Here is a 20,083-nt window from a genome sequence, read left to right on the forward strand (position 1 = left end):
ACTGGGAATCAGATTTCTTTTTCAAAACTTTCTCAAATTTAAAGTTCAAGCTATCTTATATCACCAAGCTCCCAGAATCTACATGAGAAAAATGCTTAAGTATATTACAGAAAGGTGGATGCCTATCATATATATGTCCCTATCTGAAAAACTTTTAACCAAATTGTAGTAGTGATAAGGTACAGAGAGTGTAAATAAAACTCACAATAACAGCAAAGATGACCAAATTAAGATAAATACAAAATTTGAGATAAGCTTCAAGATACTAGTAACATACAATATAAACAAGAAAACTTGTGATACTATATAATTACTGCTATTATCCTAATCAGCACAATCACACTCATCATTAAAATTTAATGAAGGTTTTATCTTTGCTCTGTATAATTATTAGAGAAGTTCTGGTGAAGTCTAATTACCCTATCATATAGAAACAGAAAAAAAGAAGGCCCCTTTGTCCAACAAACAAGTCTTTCCTTAAAGCAAAAATATTACATAATATATATAGAGAGAGAGAGGTAAGAATTCAGTCTCTGAAAGGTATAATTAAGGTGCTGGAAGGGGAAAAACAGCTCCAGTAGTTTTAAGAGATTCTGTGCAGTGTATGCAGTTTTTATATATATATTTTCTTTCTGCTTGGCAGGAGAAACATAAGGAGGTCAATATGTCTATCACAAACAAGTGACATCACAGCTCTCTCATAGAAAATACAATCTGCCCAAGGTCAACAGGAAACGAAGTGGTTCTGCCCTCCCTTCCTGACTACATAGCAATGTGGAATTTCTCTTGTATTGCCAAGTGCCAATGATGCATCAGGGCATAGGTACACCTCTCTTATATCTACCAAATAGGGAATAGCTCCTGTGTTAGAGAAGAAAGGCACAGCTGGCAAGAATTTCCTATGAGACAGTTTAACATTGTTATTTTTATGGACAGTCAGGGGATTTTTGTTTATTTCCTTTTTTAATTTTGGGGAGAAATAAATCTAAAACAGAATGGTTATCTTTCTGTAAGAGCTTAAGTGGAGAAAAAAGGTTTTTTTCTCAGTTACCACTGCCCCTAGTCTACTGTTGCCTCATTGCTAGCCTTCATTGTTTTTTTCTATAATACATTTTTACAGGAAGCTGCATTTGTTGTGCTATGGTAAATAACACATCTTTGTTTTGTGAAGAAATATCTTAAAAATACTTTGATTAATGATGTTGTTTTCTTGTTGTTGTGATTCTGTAGTTGCAGAATTATACATTTTCCTACATTCATACTCTTGCATAAAACAAGGTGTAGGCTAATAGTGGTTTGTATGAAAGACATAGTCCAGTCATAGCTGGAATTTTATGTATTTCATAATGACTTTTGCTTTTCTTGCTTACCATAAGAATATAATCCCATAAGAACAGCCCACTCAATGAGATACGTTAGATCATTCAATTTTGAAAATTCATGTCATTTAGTTGTGTTTATTGTTGAAAATGCTAGATAAAACTAAAAAAAAGACCTCTCTGAATATAGCTTTGGAGACCCTGGAAAGAAGTATAATTATATGTTTCTTTGAAATAATTAGAAATCCACTCGGTCTCTTTTTATTAACAATAAATACAATGTAATTCTTATAAACTATTAATATTTACATAAAGCCATTAGGTATCTATCTCTCCTTGCATTATACAGTGCTTAAAAATCTGCTTAAGTTGGATCCTATTTTTTGAAGTGAAGGTATCAAAAGTTGTAAAGCAGAGTTACATATCTTCATTCTGGATATTTTGTAGAGGAAATACTACATAATAGAAAGCTGCTGATCTTATGATGTGTTCTGAATGAACTATGTTCATTAATCAGCTGTAATATATACACAAAAACAATTAAATACTTATTCTTCATCAGATTAAGTCTAATGCAGTAGTCCAAGGAGTACAATAAATAAATAAATGAATAAATAATGAATTTTAATAATTGTACTTTAAAATTCTCTGTGCATCAATTTAAGACTCAGCACATTCAGGGAGTTAAAAGATGTTGTGAACATCTCACTTAGAAACCTACCTTTATGGTAGGTCCCGTTGATTAACATCCCACTGACTTCAAAAAGTACAAGTGTGTATTAAATTGCCTGCCAAAATCCCATTAATTCAGTGACAAATAAGCAGCACTTACAGTTGAATACACACTTAAATTTTGGTGGTATATGGCTGTACTTAAGCTCCTGTTTAAATCTTTGCTTATATTTGCTTTTCTTGACTAACATTTTTTTTTTTTTTTTTTCCATCTAGCAACCTGATGCACAATGCAGAAAGAACAAGCAAGGCTCTTTCAAAGACAAACTCGAGGCTAAGTTTGGCAAAACAGGACAGCTACATTTGGAAACTGTAGAAGTGAGCTGGAAAATGAAAATTTTTAAGAAAACATTCAATGATTGAGACATATTTTTTTTCAGTAGAAAACCATGTTGAGGAAGGAAGAACCACCTAGCTTTATCCTTTTGGTGGAGACTATTGATTTTCTTCCTAGTCACAGCTTGAACCTGAGTAAACCACATAGCCTGAACCCACTGATGTTCTTAGGTGCTTAACTTTTTTTTTTTTTTTTTTAATTATGAAAATATATACTGAATACTTAATGGTTTAATATATGCAGTAATTAGGTGCCTGAATATTTGAATATTTTTGCAGATCTGCGTCAATATCCCACAACAGCTGTTTACAAAATATGTAGAATGATGATTTTAAATGCTAGAGGCATTAGTGCAGACATCAATGTTAATATTTGAATGATGGTGAAGAGAAAGCTAGGTGCTATACAGGTTGCAAACATAGCACCTGGACAGGAAAATTAAGCTTTCTGAATGAACAATTTGATGTATAACTTTACCATTTGGGATATGCAAACAATATATAATACCATTACAAACTTTCCATCTTCTAACAAGGCTTTGTTTGGCCAAGTTTCATAACATTTTTACAGATAAAAAGATCAATAAAGAGATTTTTTAAAACATAAAATTATTAATAGGTTAGTGTTATACGAAGTTGTGCCTATGCAGTCTCATTAATGTCAGACACATGCATTGTGGTATTACGCACAATATGTAAGCCACTTTTACAAAATAAATTCAGTATTTTATTTTGTTCTCCAACTTTCTCCTCACTGCTTTATGTTTCATAATTAATCTCTTTGGCAGGTAAACTGATTAAAAGAAATTAGACAAGTTTGTATAGCTGTAAAAGTAAACATTTCAATCAGTCTAAAATGTGAAATATTGGGCTACATGACTGCATGCTATAAAAAAGTATAGAGAATCAGAATCAGAAGTGGGAACAACTTCTGCATGAAAACACCCAGAGGAGATTAAGAAGAGTTAGAATTTGTCGTCACAAAGAGGAGACTGACTGGGAAATGTGACAGAAGCTTCTGAAATACTGAATGACATGGGGAACATGGGTATGAAGTGATGATTCATACTTAACGCAGCATAAGAACTAGTTTCCACCCAATGAAAACTGTCAGGCAGAAGGCTTGAAGCTGGCAAAAGGAGTGAAGAAGAGTGGATTTTACCAGTGCCACTTATTTTAAATGACAAAAGTATTGATGTATGCAATATGAATATAAAACAAGTAGATTAATTCCTAGAAAAGGCATTCACCAGGAGACACATGCATAATTAGTAGTTACACATGATGGTCCTCATCCCTGCATCGGCCAGCTGACAGCAAAATAAGGGGAAGAACAGTAGCTTTGCTTCTCATACTCTTTCCTTTAGAAAATGTTACTCGTCACAATCAGTAATGGAAAACAGAGTGAAAAAGAGCCTGACAGCACTATTGTATTCTTATAAACAAAGAACTCTGCCATATTAATTCCTCAGACAAGGTATAAAAGGACTTTTTACCATGAAGCAGAGAATTCAGAGAATTGTACAAACTGGCTAAAGTCTGTTAACATCTACAATGTTGCAATAAAATCAGAATGTTTTATACATTGCTGACAAAACATACAAGATGCATTGAATGTATGACTTTTCACTGTAGTTTACTTCTGCACCATCTCCTAGAAACTGTTTTTTTACACTGTCAACAGTCTTCTGAGATTCTTTCAGTTCTCATATAAGCATTTTGTTCCACAACAAGTATTAAAACACAAAAACATCTGCACCTTTATTTTTTTTACAGAATATTTTTGTATTATCTGTTTAGGCTTTCAAGTCCAAAAGAACAGTGAGCTAAAATGAATGATCCCTGACTCACCCAAACTGAAAATACAAAGACATCTTATATATTATTTTAGGGAAGATATGCGTTTGATCTTGAGTGCTGTATTCTCAGGTAATTTTTACCATTGAAAAATCATAGTGTGTCTTATCTTTTGTTATATTTGCAGTTTCTTGCACAATGATGTAACAACCTGACTAAACGTTTAGGTCTTACCAAAGTAAATGTGCTCAAATACAGTACAATAATGATAGTGATCATTCCTAGTTTGTCTCATGACACACATCACATCTTCAAAAAATGGTTATATTCTAATCCTTACTATTATTAACTAAATATATAGCTTTTTAAAAAAGAAAAGATATCAGTACTCAGCCTTTAAAACTATATTTTATAATTCCAATAAGTGTATACCTTAATTTATATTGTAGCTTAACTGAATGTACTATACACTTTCAATTCCTTTGTTAATAAACAAAACAAATAAATAAATAAACAAATTGTATTGACTTTGAAATGGCTGTTGCTTACCTTGCAGAAAACCTGTACAGACCATTTGAGAGTGACATGTGAGAGTACTGAAATCAAGGGAAAATAAATAAATAAATAAATAAGAAAATGTGACCTTTCCAGGTCACTGCTTACATAGGCTGGTCTGTGAAAATAAATAAATAAATAAATAAATAAAATTATTATGCTGAAATAAAAGTTAGAAATCAAAGGATGTTTACTACCACATGGTATGTTAGAAATCTTATATACATAAGTATATAAGCCTATATGCGTATATCAGAACTCAAATTATTTAGAAAGAACAAGATAATCAATTGAGAGGATAGATGACAGCTGTGAAGATTTGTCAGAATTTAATAACCCTTCTCTCTGTAGTTGCCAAAGAAAGAGGGGAGAAAATATTTCAGACACATGTAAGAATGATGCCAGAAGGTCTGTCAGGCATGCCACTCTGCAGCTGAAAGAACAAGCAAAAATGGCTGATTAAAATAATTTCTCTCCTGTTGTACATTTTGCAGAGAGATTGAATTTAAGGAACTTTACAGCACTAAGGACATGTAAGAGCTGGTCCAGGACTGACATTCAAAGAACTCAAATTTGGATATTACAAAGATTGTTTACCTTGAAATATAAACCTCCTGCATAGTATAATGCATACAGTTAAGCCAGGTGAAATGAAAACAGTAAATTAGGATGCTGTCCTGCTAGAGTGGAATTTTATTTCAGTGATTTGCATTGAATTGGACAACATTACACAATGAAAACAAACAAAAGATTTTCTCTTTCTGTCTTGCCTGTAGTGTACAGGAGGTATAGCATGCAAGTTGAAGCAAATTCCAAGCAGAAGAGTGTGAAACAAGTTATTGATGTAAGGATGTGACTGTGCATTTGAATTCAAGAAACAGGAAATTTTGTCAAAAATCTAATGGATGCACATACATGTTGCAGGCATGCCAGTATGGCCACTGTCTGAGCTCTGATGAGAGAAGTGTATGTGTTTGCCACTGAGAACAAATGCAACTGCTATGTCATTTTTTGTTGTTCTTTGATTATATTATAACAGAAGAAATTTATTTACAATACACCCCCCCAAAAAAAAACAACAAACCAAACCAAACCAAAAAAAAAAACAAACAAACACAACCAACCAGTCAAATAAACAAACAAAAAAAAGACTTCAATTAATTAAGAGATGAATAGAATTAAAAAAAAAAAAAAAACACTAACTCCAACACAGACTTTCAGTTAGAGCATATGATCTTTAGATTATATGACTGACATCACTACTAAAAGGCAGAAATTGTGCTAACAAACTACCTCCTAATAGATATGTATACAACCATTTAAAATAAAGTTGATCAGTTTTAAAACGCCACAGGTTTGAGCTGTTCATAATTAAACCTTCCTTAGCAAACCCAGTATGATCATATACATTCTCACTTACTTTCTTAGCTCAGAATGAACAAGGATGTATTTTCTCTCTCTCAGAGGCAAACAGCAAAACTCTTTTCCTTCAGTGGCAGCAACATGCTACAGGTGTAAGCTTTCACGGTGAATATATTAGCAATAAGTGGGTTTGAAGTTTGATACTAAATAATATTTCATGTTGTGAATGTGTAGCTGACAAAGCATTAGAATTGCAGTAGACTACTTGTGATGGCTGGTACAAAGTTAGATACCTACACTGTCATTGTTTGTTTGACCAATTCCATTGAAATGTAATATAAATTATGTTGAAAGATTAAAAAAAAAAAAAATGTTTTTCTATATAAAAGGGATCTTGGGTTTTCTTATTTCACATTTTGGGCAGCCAGAGGAGATTGCTCACAGAGAATGTACAGAGTTCACTCAATGCTGTGGTGGCTTGGCTTTTTGGAGCTGGATAGTGCCACACTTGGTTATCAAAAATCTAAGCTAAATGCCTCCTTATCAAGTCTTGTTGATGGAACTGAGCAGTTTGTTGTGAATGAGGACACAGTGTAACAGAGAATTTGCGTAAATTACTCTTGCACTTTCCAGAAATTGTTAAATTAAAACTGGATGGGAGTAGGGGATAAAGGGGTTGGTGAACTTGTTCTGATAATTTGTATGAAGGAGTAAAGCATACTGTTATACAGTTTCCAAAGGGTACAGCACATGAAGTTGATGTCTTTGTGTAAGAACAGTGTGTCACACCTTTGACACTTCAAAATTTTGCTTCAAAAAATATGAGAAAACCCGGTTGAGGAAATATGTATTCTTCTTATTTTCTGATGATCTTTGTGGTATACCCTTTGACCTGTAACATCTAGGATGTTTCTGCAAACTTTCTTAAGTCAGAAATCTGAAAACAAACAAACAAACACACAGACAAACAAACAAAAAAAAACACAGTGTGATTGCTCATGAGATCACTTTATGGGCTGTTACAGAAAGTGGAGTAAGAACTTGGGGTCAAGCCCATACAATAGTCTAAGTTGTTTGCATGTGGAAGGACTGGCTGCATTTCTCATGTGTAGCACAGAGGTCAGCTGTCTATAAGTGACAAGGTCAAAACCTGACCTTTCTATTTCACAGGACATTCTGGATTTAGGGGAGAGTAGAAGAGGGGATGGAATTGTTCCACACTGAAACACAGAGCGCACTTTTGAGACTTTCCCATAGAAGAGAAAAAATAGTACTTTAAAAACAGTCAATAGAATTTCAAACTGAAAATAACCCTGGAAGCTCAAGTTCAAGGATCTCAATTTTTGGCAGATCTGTGAGAAAACTAGAGGGCAGAAACTTTCCTGTCATTGTCTGGCTGAAACCTTAGGCACTAGACATTGTGTTTCCAAGGCTCCTAGACCCATAACAAGATTGCCATGCGAAGTAAGCTTCAGCCTTCATCATAGAAGGCAGCAGATCACCCGGAAGATCTGAGAAACACAAAGGTTCTCTGCTGGGTTGTGTCATAACTGTGTAAGTAATGACACAGTTACTTACATAACTTTAATACATACTTTACTTACATAACAATAAATTTACATCAGTTATCATTTAGCACATGACAAATACTGTTTCATGGGAAAATTCTTGGTGGATACTGAGTTATATAGCATGTCTAGTGTGCTTTAAAATCAGTTCCGGATAATTTGGATATTTAGGAGTGGGTCAGATCTTTTAAACCTATTCTAGAAAACTGTGGCTTGTCTCAAAGGGAATATATGCAGGTCTTGCTTCAGCTACAAACTTTATTGTATAATAGCCAGCAGTGGTAATTCTACCACCCTGTTTTTGTGTAATTTGGAGTATGTCCGTGGATCCTGTGTATTGGTCTTTTTGGTAGGAAGTAGGTTTAAGAGTATTTATTCAGGGGTTTTGAGAGAACCCCCTGAAGGAGGGTTCTGATTCTGATTTCCATTTTGTCTATATAGAGCTCTGAGCTTTATAACAAGTGTATAGAAAATGCCAAATTCTCAAAGAACAGTTTTGCTCACAACTTCCGGTTTATTTTTTATTTTATTTTATTTTATTTTATTTTATTTTATTTTATTTTATTTTATTTTCTAAATTGATCTGTCTAGACTCAGGTAGGTTTTGGGGTGCATTTAAGTGTTTGTTTCAAACCATCTGATTGAAATGGCTTTAAATAACATCTTTCATGATTTTGTAACTAGTTATAGGCATAGTCGTCTTAACTGATTGCATCTGACGTTTCGTTTTATGTTTATAATTCTTTTGCTTTGTTTTTGAATGTCTCTTACACATAGGTTATTAGTGCTTGTATCAGTTCACTCTACAGCTATTCCTCAGCGCAAATAATACCATCAGAGTATGCAAGATCTTACTGTGTCACAAGATGGAAAAGGGATGTGTCAAAACCATTACACAAAGAGAACTATTTTATCACACTGTTAGGAATCATTTAATTGAGGATATTATAGAAAGAGAAGGATTTTTCAGACTTTACAGAATTTTCTTCTCTTGCAGAAATGTGAGTTTGGTGAGACAGATTACATTCAGAAATAAAAATCCTATCAATCAATTGAATATGAGAAAAACAATATTTTCTATTCTGTTTTTTTAACAGAAAATGAACTTCTAAGTAGTAATCAAATTAAACATAAATTAATACATACTCATTTAAAATATGGTATTCAAGTGCTTGTCAAGGCAATAATATAAACACCATATGACTTTTGTGATCAGTCATAGCCAGGCAACACAAAGAGGAAATAAAGGGTGCCAGGTATTCAGAAGATTAGATGGAGTATATTTTTAGAATAAATTAGAATAATGAATATGTTAAAGGGGATTGTGATCTGCTCACCAATATTCCATAGGCAGGAAAAGAGGTTAAATTCATCTGCTAAGTTATTCAGTGCAAATTATTCGCTTAACTCTAATTATATTTTTTATTACTTATCTGATCCTGTAAGAGAACAGCAAAAAGACAAAGAATTATAAAAAGAAGTTGAATAAAAAGGAATACCATTGCTATATATTTGATTCACATATGTGTCTATCACCTGAAGGCCAGAACATGTTTCTTGTGCACTCCTTACAAAAGGAGGTCACCAACTCCCTCTAAGTAAAGGTTTTTGTTATGACCAGCTGTGAAAAACAATCTCAATGTCTAGGGTCATATTTGACAGTTGTATTCCAAGCTTTCCTTAAGCTAGGTGGTTTTTTGTCTCATCCTTCTCCATGTTCTATGTGAAAATAATTTTGGTTATCAACGTCTGTGTGCTCAGGCGGCCAAGAAGGCCAGCAGCATCCTGGCTTGCATAAGAAACAGCGTGGCCAGCAGGTCCAGGGAAGTGATTGTCCCTCTGTACTCGGCTCTGGTGAGGCCGCACCTCGAGTACTGTGTTCAGTTTTGGGCCCCTCGCTACAAGAAGGACATGGAGGTGCTTGAGCGAGTCCAGAGAAGGGCTACGAAGCTGGTGAAGGGTTTGGAGTACAAGTCTTACGAGGAGAGGCTGAGGGAGCTGGGACTGTTTAGCCTGGAGAACAGCAGACTCAGGGGCGACCTTACTGCACTCTACAGGTACCTGAAAGGAGGCTGTAGCGAGGTGGTGGTTGGTCTATTCTCCTATGTGCCTGGTGACAGGATGAGGGGGAATGGGCTAAAGTTGTGCCAGGGGAGGTTTAGGTTGGATATAGGAAGAACTTCTTTACTGAACAGGTTGTTAGTCACTGGAATAGGCTGCCCGGGAAAGTGGTTGAGTCACCATCCCTGGAGGTATTTAAAAGACGTTTAGATGTAGAGCTTAGTGATATGGTTTAGTGGAAGATTTGTTACCGTTAGGTCAGAGGTTGAACTCAGTGATCTTGGAGGTCTCTTCCAACCTAGACTATTCTGTGATTCTGATTCTGTCTTATCTGTTGCCTCACACTTTTCCCAGGCTTCAAGCTTTACACAAAGACCTCTCTACTACTACTCTCCTTGTCTAGAAAGGGGGAAGATCCTTTGGAATTGTCTTCCTTCCTTGTTTGAGTACAAGAGAAAGAGAGAAAATATTGTATCCTATAGAACTCCTGAAGATATAGCAATTTCCCCAGAGGAAAGAATCACCACAGAGTTAAATAACGGAGATACGACACATGAAAGTGAGTTGTGCTTCAGCTGTCAGACAGATACATATATACATGGTGTCCTGTCTATTTTATTCTCTCCTGCTTGTGAAAATAAATTAATACACTTTATTCAAACACATCCAGCATGTTAAGCGTATTTAGGCTTCCTGCTTTCAGAGTTTCTTTTTCATTCTCACATCCTCCTCTGTCCACTATGCATGGGAATAAATCTCTTTTTTGTTCTCATTCTGACTCCTATTCTAACAAATTATGTTATTCTTACCCCTCTTCTGCCTCTCCCACTCCCTGATGGATCTTCCTCTTTCTGAATTTTCCCCACTGTACACATCTTCCTGCTCCGCAGCCACCCACCACTCCCAGTTGTATCTGGTTATCCATGTGCATTTATATCACGCTGCCCAATCAATGAGACATATACAGCTTCAGATATCCAAGGAATTAATCCTGATGGCATTTGACAGGTTAAAAATCACCAAGGCCCATCACAGCTCCTGAGCCCAGAAAGTGTACAACTTCAGTGGGGCAGAAATGCACATCCCTGTCAGCACACACTCATGTCTCCCATCATGGTGAATGGGGCACAGTATGGTTTACAGCATAAAACCCCTGCAGCAAACTTTAGACAAACTCTCTCAAAACTTGATGATTGGCTGTATTGGATTCCCAAGCTCATGGACAGGGACTTGTGGAAATTACTCTCCAAAAAAGAAGATGTCTATCCTGCCCTGGACAGCATCTGACTCCAGACAGCCTAATGACTGCTGCCTCTTTCAGCGTATGGCCTGAACAGTCTTTACAAGCTTTATCATCATTATAAAGGTGTCAAACAAGTCTGTGGTAAGCCATGAAGCTTGCAGTGCATTAGGACTGTAGTGCTGTGTCTAACCATGGTAATGTATTGCATATCACACAGGCTAACTCACTCAGACTGAGAGATGTTGGAGATATTGAAAGAGTACTAGTGGGCAGGAAGCTTATTTCTGTGTTCTAGCACAGTCTAGGGGTTTGTGGTTTTTAGCCACTTAAGTGGCCTTGAGAAATGTATAAACTGCAACTTTTTCCAAGATCATGCTTCCCCAGAGTAAACAGGTCCAAAATTGCTGTTCTCTAGTTTAATTATGTTTATTAAGTCCCAGTTCATTTCCTGTTTTCCTGTACAAATGCCACCCCAAAGCATTATTTGGTTATACAGTAGTCTGTTTAATGATTCCTCTCCAGTTTTACATTCAAAATAACAAATATCTTTGTGTAGCCAATACTTGAGGCTCTGTTTCTTAGTCTGACATGAGAGCATATACAATACTACATGTCCACAAATGTGTATCCAACATACATATATTTTAAATTAATTCATTTTATTTCACTTTCTGGAAGTCGTGCTTGCATAATACTCTATTATAATACTCTTTTGAGAATTTTTCTATGCAGTAGTTAATGTGTTTGCATTGGCATTTCAAAAAGGCTTTTTTATTGCAAAGCCCTCCACTAATACTGTGCTCATACTTTTTATTATCCTTCCAGCTTTGTCTTCAGCTGAATATACTTTTTTTTTTTTTTTTTTTTTTTTTTTTTTTCCCCTTCACATGATTATTTGCATGAAGATTTGCATTTAAATGGTTGTGGAACGTGCATTAACAACACCTACACTAACAAAGCAAAAGCTGCTCAGTATTTGTTACTGCCAGACATGAATTAAAAATTCAATTAATGGTTCATATAGTTTTCAGGTATCTGCATTCATTGCATTGTATTTAACACAGGCTGTGCATAGAACATTATGTATATGTCAGTAGCCTGATCAGAAAAAAAGAATAAAGTCTAAAATCTAAGAGTTAACATTGACATCTACTTTCCGTACAGATGGTCTGAAATCTTAGAATCTCAAACGAGATGAGAATTTGCTCTGCAATTATTCTCAGTTTAGACTTTTTTTTTTTTTTTTTTTTTTTTTTGTAATAAAACCTGGTTAAATGATGTGGGTTAAAAACCCAAGCCCCTAAACCAATAGTAATGTGTATTTTTTGTTGTGCAGTCCATGGAAATTTTGCAAGTGGCTTGAACATGAAAGAGAGACAGTGTGATTATGAACAGAACTGTTGTGACTTGCATATAAAGTACAAATGTAAGATGTTCTTTTACCGCTATAGATGAGGAAAAAAAAAAAAAAAAAAAGTTGGCCAAAGCATTCTTTTGCAGAATAATACTTCCTGTTTATTGCTAATTATCTTGTACTTACAAAAGCCTGCTTAAATACATATAATTTATGTAGTAACACATGATTTAACACAAACAATTTACACAGAATATGGAATTAATTTCCATTTAACTTTTAGTTCTGGTGGCTTGTGAAGTTTCTTTAGATTAAAACTTTCTGTTTTCTGAGTCCTTGAAGGGTACCAGGCACCATAATTACAAACATTCATTTACAACTTTTTTTTTTTTTTTTTAACACTTAATACAATTTTAAAGTATCATTGATCTGAAAGTTTGGTGAGAAATTGAAAAGAAGAAATTGTAGGTTAGGAGTCAATAAACATTATTTCACTTGTATATTTCTGTCTCCAGAAGAAAAGTAGAACTGAGAAATTTACCAAGGTTCTGAATATAATATGGCAGTGACACCTCTGAGTCCTAAAATACAATTAATGTTTATTGCCTGAAACAATTTGCCATATACTGTATGTACTAAAGGGAAATCCATGAACATCAGAGGTAAACCACTAATAAGACTTTCTTGTTCATACAAATGAAAAAAAAATATATAATAATAATAATAAAAAATCTATATTTCCCCACTGATTGAGGTGGAATAGGTCTAAATAAAGGAAATGCATTGCTTCCAATGAGATTTGCAGAGCAGCAGTGAATGAATGTGATTTCACATATCATAGTTAGTGTCTTGCATGTCTGTGCTTTAACTAGAGCAATAAATACAGAAGAATCTAAAAGCAGCTGTACAAGGCCAATAATTGTCTTGCAGATTGCATGAGAAACAATAATTTTTGAATGAAACAAACTAAGTGGAATCAAAGGATTTACAAACATTCTCTTCAGGGTTGAGTCATGTTAAATCTTCCCCAGCAATCTTCCTCCCAGCCTTTAATGCTTTTAAGATCACTTCTAAGAGGGAAAGACATCCAATAACAACAGAAGTGCTTGTGTGTGGCACCTTCACCCAGGCAGCAGAACAGAACAGGGTCCATCTGTCCAGTCAAGACAGTGATTTGGTCCAGACGCTAATCTCATTTATACTCACAGCACTCCCATGGCTCAGAGGACATGCACAGAAGGCAGGGTCAGACCTGTCAGAAAGGCCCTGTGCATTTGCAGAATGAGCCCAGAAATGTCGCTAATACAAGGCAGATGTGCTATACTGGTGCAACATGGAATCTGATCTGGCAACCCTATTTGATTAGGTAAATAAAGCACTACCCAGACACTCTTTGTGCCAGTTTCCTTTATCTCTCTTAAAGTGTAAAGAACAGTTGTTTTACACTGACTTAGATTTACTGAAATAAATATTTTACATTGGAGAAGGATCTTCCTCCAATGTTTTTGCTGATGTGTTCATGTCAATTTAGTCACCCTTATGAAAATTTCTTTAAATACACAGAATGCCCAGGTCTCCTGCACTCTTCTGTCTTCAGATCTGTCATCATGTCAGTAGTCTAATTTAGACTGAGAGGAGTTCTGTATAATATTCTTAATATGCACTCACAGTGTGCAGTGTAATTGCTCCTTTAGATACGATAACGACTTTTTATTGCCTAAAAAACAATTTGCCGTACTGTGTGGTAATATAATCATTGGTTTATGTTGTGAATACATGCCATTTTTATGTTGTGGGCCAAATTCTCCTGTTTGTACCCATATGCAATGAAAGTAAAGACAATGAAATAAAGGGAATGAACCTGGTGTCACCAAGATCCAGTTTGGGCCCACATCTCTTACTGACTTCTCTGATGTACGAAAAATGTTGCTCTTACAGCAAATGTAGAAAAGTTGAGCAGAGCTTGGAAAGAAAACGTCTGAGGCAGAATTAATTAGATGATTGGAAAATCCCGCAGAGACAGCAAACATGAATTTACAGAGGAAGATACAAGACGGGGAACTTTGGTTCCAAAACTCTACAAATCCAGCATCTTTCAGGCTGAAGACATGTTCCCAAGCTGAACTGCTGCTGTACCACATAAGAGATGTCTTTCCTTAAAAAAAGCTTGTCAAGTTCAGGGGGCAGGGCAAAGCTGTTGTCTATTTTCTCGGGATTTTCCAAATGTAATTTTTCCCTGTTCTCATCAACTCTGTTTTCCTAGATCTGATCGATGTGTTCAGAGTTGGAAACAACTTCTTGAGGCTAAAGTTACTACAGTGTGTGCTAAAAGTTACTCAGCAGTGAGAAGCACTTAGAGAAAATCCTCAATGTGGATGACTTTGTGAAGAGAATTTTCTCAGTAATGGAAATGTGTCTGAGAAATAGCTTTGACAGAAGTTAATTTTTGTGTAATAACCTACCAGTTAACATATTCACCAAAAAGATGAGAGACAGTTGTTCAGAGCTTCATAGACAAAGAGATCAGAAACAGCGTGTGCCTTATTCCCACTTGAGTGCACTAGTCTCTGTGCTACATCTACTGGTTGAGCCTTATCTATCTGCCTCTTCTGTGGGGCTGGTTAGAGTTTGTTTAGATCATGTCTGACAAGGACAAGGCCTGAGAAAGGGAACACATCTGAACTTGAGAACAAGTAGGAGCTGAACACCTGGAAGACTGCTACTTAAAGCTTAGATGGCTTCAGGATGCCAGTAGAGGACTGTGTGTGCCAGTGACATTCAGATGCTGGATTTGATGCCCGACTGAGTCCTGCATGACTAAGCCTTCCTTGAGTATCTATTTGTTGAATAAATAGGGAATGAGATGAGAATATTTTAGAGGAATATAACAACCAAACAGAACTATGAAGAAGAAGGTATTAGCTGTCATCTAAAGTCTGAAGGTCAGACATTTGAGGCAGATGACAAATCAACAGCAAACTACTTCCAGCTTGAACTCAGCAGACTAAACAATTATTTTGTCCTCTGATCCATTTATACTTAAGAATGAAGTAGGGCATTGAGTTCTGGCAATGTGATACTTCAAGAGAACTGGGAGTCTTCAGACCTTCTCAGCCTCATCTATAAGGCAAGACAGTACTTTGAGAAGCCCATTGTCTTTTTTGTCCTTTTTTGTTTTGTTTTGTTTTTCTTTCCTTATACCAGAGGAAGTAAAAGGCCACAATGGGAAAATTATGAATAAGCAATAGAAATTTTATTTATTTAGAAGTGTATATTGCCTTTGATTGTCATTAACTTTTTCCATCATAATATAACATTTTGCTATTGCAAGACTGGTGCATCACAAAATCCAACAAAGAAACCAAAAGTATAAGCAGCTTTAGGAAACCTAAAATAAATAAACAGCAGTATGTTGCCCTAGGCACATGCTTTTGCTAATTTTGGTTTGTTGTTGTTCATGTCAGTTAGGTTCAATAAACCAGGTTTCTGGTAATGCTTTGCTTTCTTGTGTGACTCTTCAAGAACCAGCTGACAGTTTCCTGTGTTGTCATTAGATTTTTAGTTCCATATGGGTGTGTAGGGTCCAACTTGTCTAATTCTTTTAGTTTTCTTACAGCTAGACTCAAAAGATGCTTGGAAGAAGGCCAGCAGCAGAACCCTCAACATGTAGGTGTTACTTCTGTGTTTTGCCTCACAAAATGTTCAGAGGGAAGTTGAAAATGCTGCCTGTTTCACCAGTTTGCAAAAATATGATAATTACAGCAAGCTAAAGTGTGACAAAATATCAGACGAGAGAGAGAGAGAATACTGTGTTAGCATTCCTATGGGGTCTTTCTTTGTGGTTAAGAAAATATTTCAGGGTATTTAAGTATTAAGAAATGAAGGCTGCTCCAATTTCTTGGAGGCGAGCTGTTTTCAAAGTTCTATTCCAGCCACTTTCCAGATTCCTATTCCAGCCACTTTCTTCCTGAATCAAAACTATGAGTGAAATCCTGGCCAGAGTAAAGTCAGTGGGATTTTTTCAGACCTTTCAGTGGGACAGGTAAGGGATGGTGGTCTCTAAGAGAGAGCAACTGGACAGACAGGACCTGTACTGATGTGATATGACCATGTGTTTCACCCACAATGCATGCTATTATCTTTATTCGTCTGGACAAAGATTTTCAGCATACTAGATTTTAATTTCTTTCCTCAATCTGCAATGATATTTACCTCTATCTGCAAAATTTTGCAGAGTAATTTTACAAAACTTTGTGAGTGGGTAACAGCATATGAAATACCGTGTCTATAAATGCAAAGTAAAGCAGATGCAGGAAAACAAACAAACAAAAAAAAAACTAATTATACATGCACAGCTATAGGTCGTTAAGAGGGCTTATCATCATTCTGAGTAGTTTTGAAAAAAAGTCAGTTCAATGGCAGTTAAGAAAGGCAAATATAAATGTAAGTTTTATCAGGAAATGTTATGAAAATAAAACATATAAATCCATGCTATAGGCTATTCTTGAACACTACAGAAAGTAGCTTTTTCCATCTCAGAAATGATGGAATGAAACTAATATATTATATATGAGAAAACAAACAAACAGCCAAAAAAAATAATTTCAGAATTTATAAATAATTTCTTTCCAAAGAGATAATACAATAAAAAAAAATCAGCTTAGAAAAGAGATGAATTGGAAGGGCAAAGGGGAAAAGAAGGGCCCGTGAAGTCATCAGTGGATCAAGGAGAGAGGCAGGGAATATTTGTTCAGTGTCTCACAGTACGGGGATGAGCACTAAATGAATTTATCAAGCAGCACGTTTAACAATTTTTTTCACACAGTGAATGGTTAGTGGGTGGAATTCTCTGGCACAGAACATTGTTGGATTGAAAATAAGAATCATTTTAGACAGGGTCATAGCAGATATATTCACTGATGACAGCTGCATACAATGTTTCTGTTGAGAAAGTCTGCTATTGGACACATATACCAGGAAAAATGTTACCACTTTTACAAATTAGTAAAAATTAGTTAGCTAGGCATGATCAGAGCAGAAAATAAAAATATATAATAATAATAAAAAATTCTCAAGGGTCCTCTCACAAGACTCTACAGGGAAATGCAACTGAAATACAATGTGAGGTATAGTAAGTAGAAACCATCCAGCAAACTTGCAAAAGCATCCCACAACAATTTTTAAGTATTGACATGGGCTGCTCAGTGAAGTGGTGGTGTCCCCATACCTGAAGGTGTTTGGATGTGGCACTAAGAGATATGGTTTAGTGATGGGATTTACTAGGCCAGGTTGACAATTGGACTTGATGATCTTGAAGGTCTTTTCTAACTTATGTGATTCTGTGATTCTATCAAAAAATATGTTATACCAAGAATAATGTACAGACTATCATGCATATTGTTTAATAATAAGAATAATAATAATAAATTCTGCAGCCTAAATATTGTGAGGAAAAAACAGCAGATGTTAGGTTGTCTTAGGAAAAGTACAAAAAGAAACACTGAGAGTGGTGTAATGTTATTTTAATACACAGAATGCTTTGGATAAAATTTCAGTTCTGGCCAACCTATCTCAGATGATAAAATACCATCTATCAAGAAAAATGAAAAGGTGTAGGAAAGGGCAATGAAAATTATTATGACATAGAAAATGCTTATTGTGCAGGTATTTAAAATGAATTGTTTATCTTTGGAAGTAAAGGATAAGAAAGGACAAAATGGAGTCATGCCAGAAAAGTAATGCAAAAAGCCATCTGGGAATTTGACTTCTCCAATAAATAAAAAAATAAAATAATCAGATACACAACAGATGATTAGTTCTAACTTCAGATTAATTGCTAAGAGTTTGCTTAACCCACCTGATTTAAAACTACCATATGGTCAGACAGAAGAAGGAAAGGATAAAAAATTATGTACTGAGCAATTCAGGAGAGTATTATCAAACTAACATATGCTTTCTTTTTCTATCATGTGTCCTCTTTCCAGTACTGCAATGATGTCAGTAGAAGCAACTCTGTTAAAGATCTGAAGATAGCATGTTCAAAGGAACAGCCTCTGTTAAGATGTTTTCCCCCATTTCTTTTCTTTGTAGAGAATGTAATCTTGAATGATAACACAAGCCAACTTCACAGCTTGGAAGCTGCTTTTCCAAAAGATAGGGAACAGCCTTCCAGGAAAGCTAAAGAGAGGGAAAACCAGAAACAGTTCTTAAATTAGAAATTTATTGCTAATACACTTGACATTTTCTTGGTTTAGAGGCTTCAGTTTTCCCAATTTTACATTTAAAGTCTTGTATAACTAAATTTGTATACTGTAGTTCCCCCTTCCGCTATGACAAAGGTGTTTCATTATTCAACTATAACATTTTCCCATAGAAAAGTTTCTACTTCCCTATTTTAAAAATTTTGATTTTAAAGAAAACCTCTGAAAGTATCAAAACAGTTTATCTTAGAAATAAATAGCTGTATTTTCTCTCACTCAAAAAAAAAAATAAAAAAAAATCAGCTAATGTTCTGATTTTGGCTTGGAAACAACCTACTACTTGATAACATTTTACTTGGCTGCTTCCCTTTTGTACATTATCTTACATAATCTTATCTTTAGAAATGTAGCTTTTGGTGTTGTTAATAATAACAGATGATTAATTTCAGCAGATCCTCATTAGTAACACTATTCATTTCAGATCCTCATTAACCTGTCAGATAAGAGCTTTGGATTCACCATTGTAAGAATCAAAGCAGGTTCTAATAAGCTCTAATTAAGGTGAATGAGGTGTCACATACTATCTTTCATGTGTTTGTATGTTAGAGGATTGATAGCTTTCTGCACAGATTCAGTTGAATATACATAATGTTTTTGGACTTGGTTGTACTCTAGCTTTGTTTACAGAAATGGCAGGAATAACGGTATAGCCAGAGGACAAATTCATTATGACACAAAATGCTATGCACACCATTAAGTTAAGAAGGTGTCACTGGGGAGGGAGAGGTATTTGGAGCAGTTCTTTTGTAAACATACACACTTAATTTTTGTGTATAGCAGCAATTTAGCAGCCTTAGAGGGGACTTCAGATTTAAAGTAAGTCATTAGGAGGTCATGGTCATATAAAAGGATGCACAGAGAACTGAACTTAATGTACAGCAACATGACATAGTCAGATTAAAAACTCCTAATGACAGCCATCTGGTTTTGATCAGCACTGAAACATTTTCAAGGCTCTGTCAGAGAGGTCACTGATTAGCTTAAGAGAAACTTGATTGGGTCCACCAAAGTGGGTCATTTTATGTTCCAGGGCTAGTTACAGAAAAAGCTATCTATAAAGTGAAATTGTGAAGCTCAAGCACCATTTCTGTTCACAAGGATTGCCAGCACACTGTAAATACCTCTTCTGAAATACCATATGTCTGACAAAATAGAAAAATTAGGATGGCCTATGGCTATTAGGATCATTCATGTCTGTCAGTTCATTACCAAGGATTCACTGGAGGGGGTTACATGGGAAAAGAAGGGGAAAATAGAGTTTCATGATAAATTAATGGTGTGTAATTGGCAAATTAATTACAGATAAGGATTTCTGAAAAAGTGCAATTCATGGCAATAATACAATCATGCCCATGAACCACAGTTTTCCAGGGTGTAGCTGGAATTTTCTGCCTACCTTTCTGTCATGTTCTCTTTCCCCATTCCTTAGCTTTGATACTGCCTTCCTCAGCTTTATCACTAACTGCTGACAGGCTGGCTTGACATAAGTATTCAAA

The sequence above is a fragment of the Oxyura jamaicensis genome, chromosome Z (assembly GCF_011077185.1).
Source record: "Oxyura jamaicensis isolate SHBP4307 breed ruddy duck chromosome Z, BPBGC_Ojam_1.0, whole genome shotgun sequence".
In the NCBI taxonomy this organism is placed as follows: Eukaryota; Metazoa; Chordata; class Aves; order Anseriformes; family Anatidae; genus Oxyura; species Oxyura jamaicensis.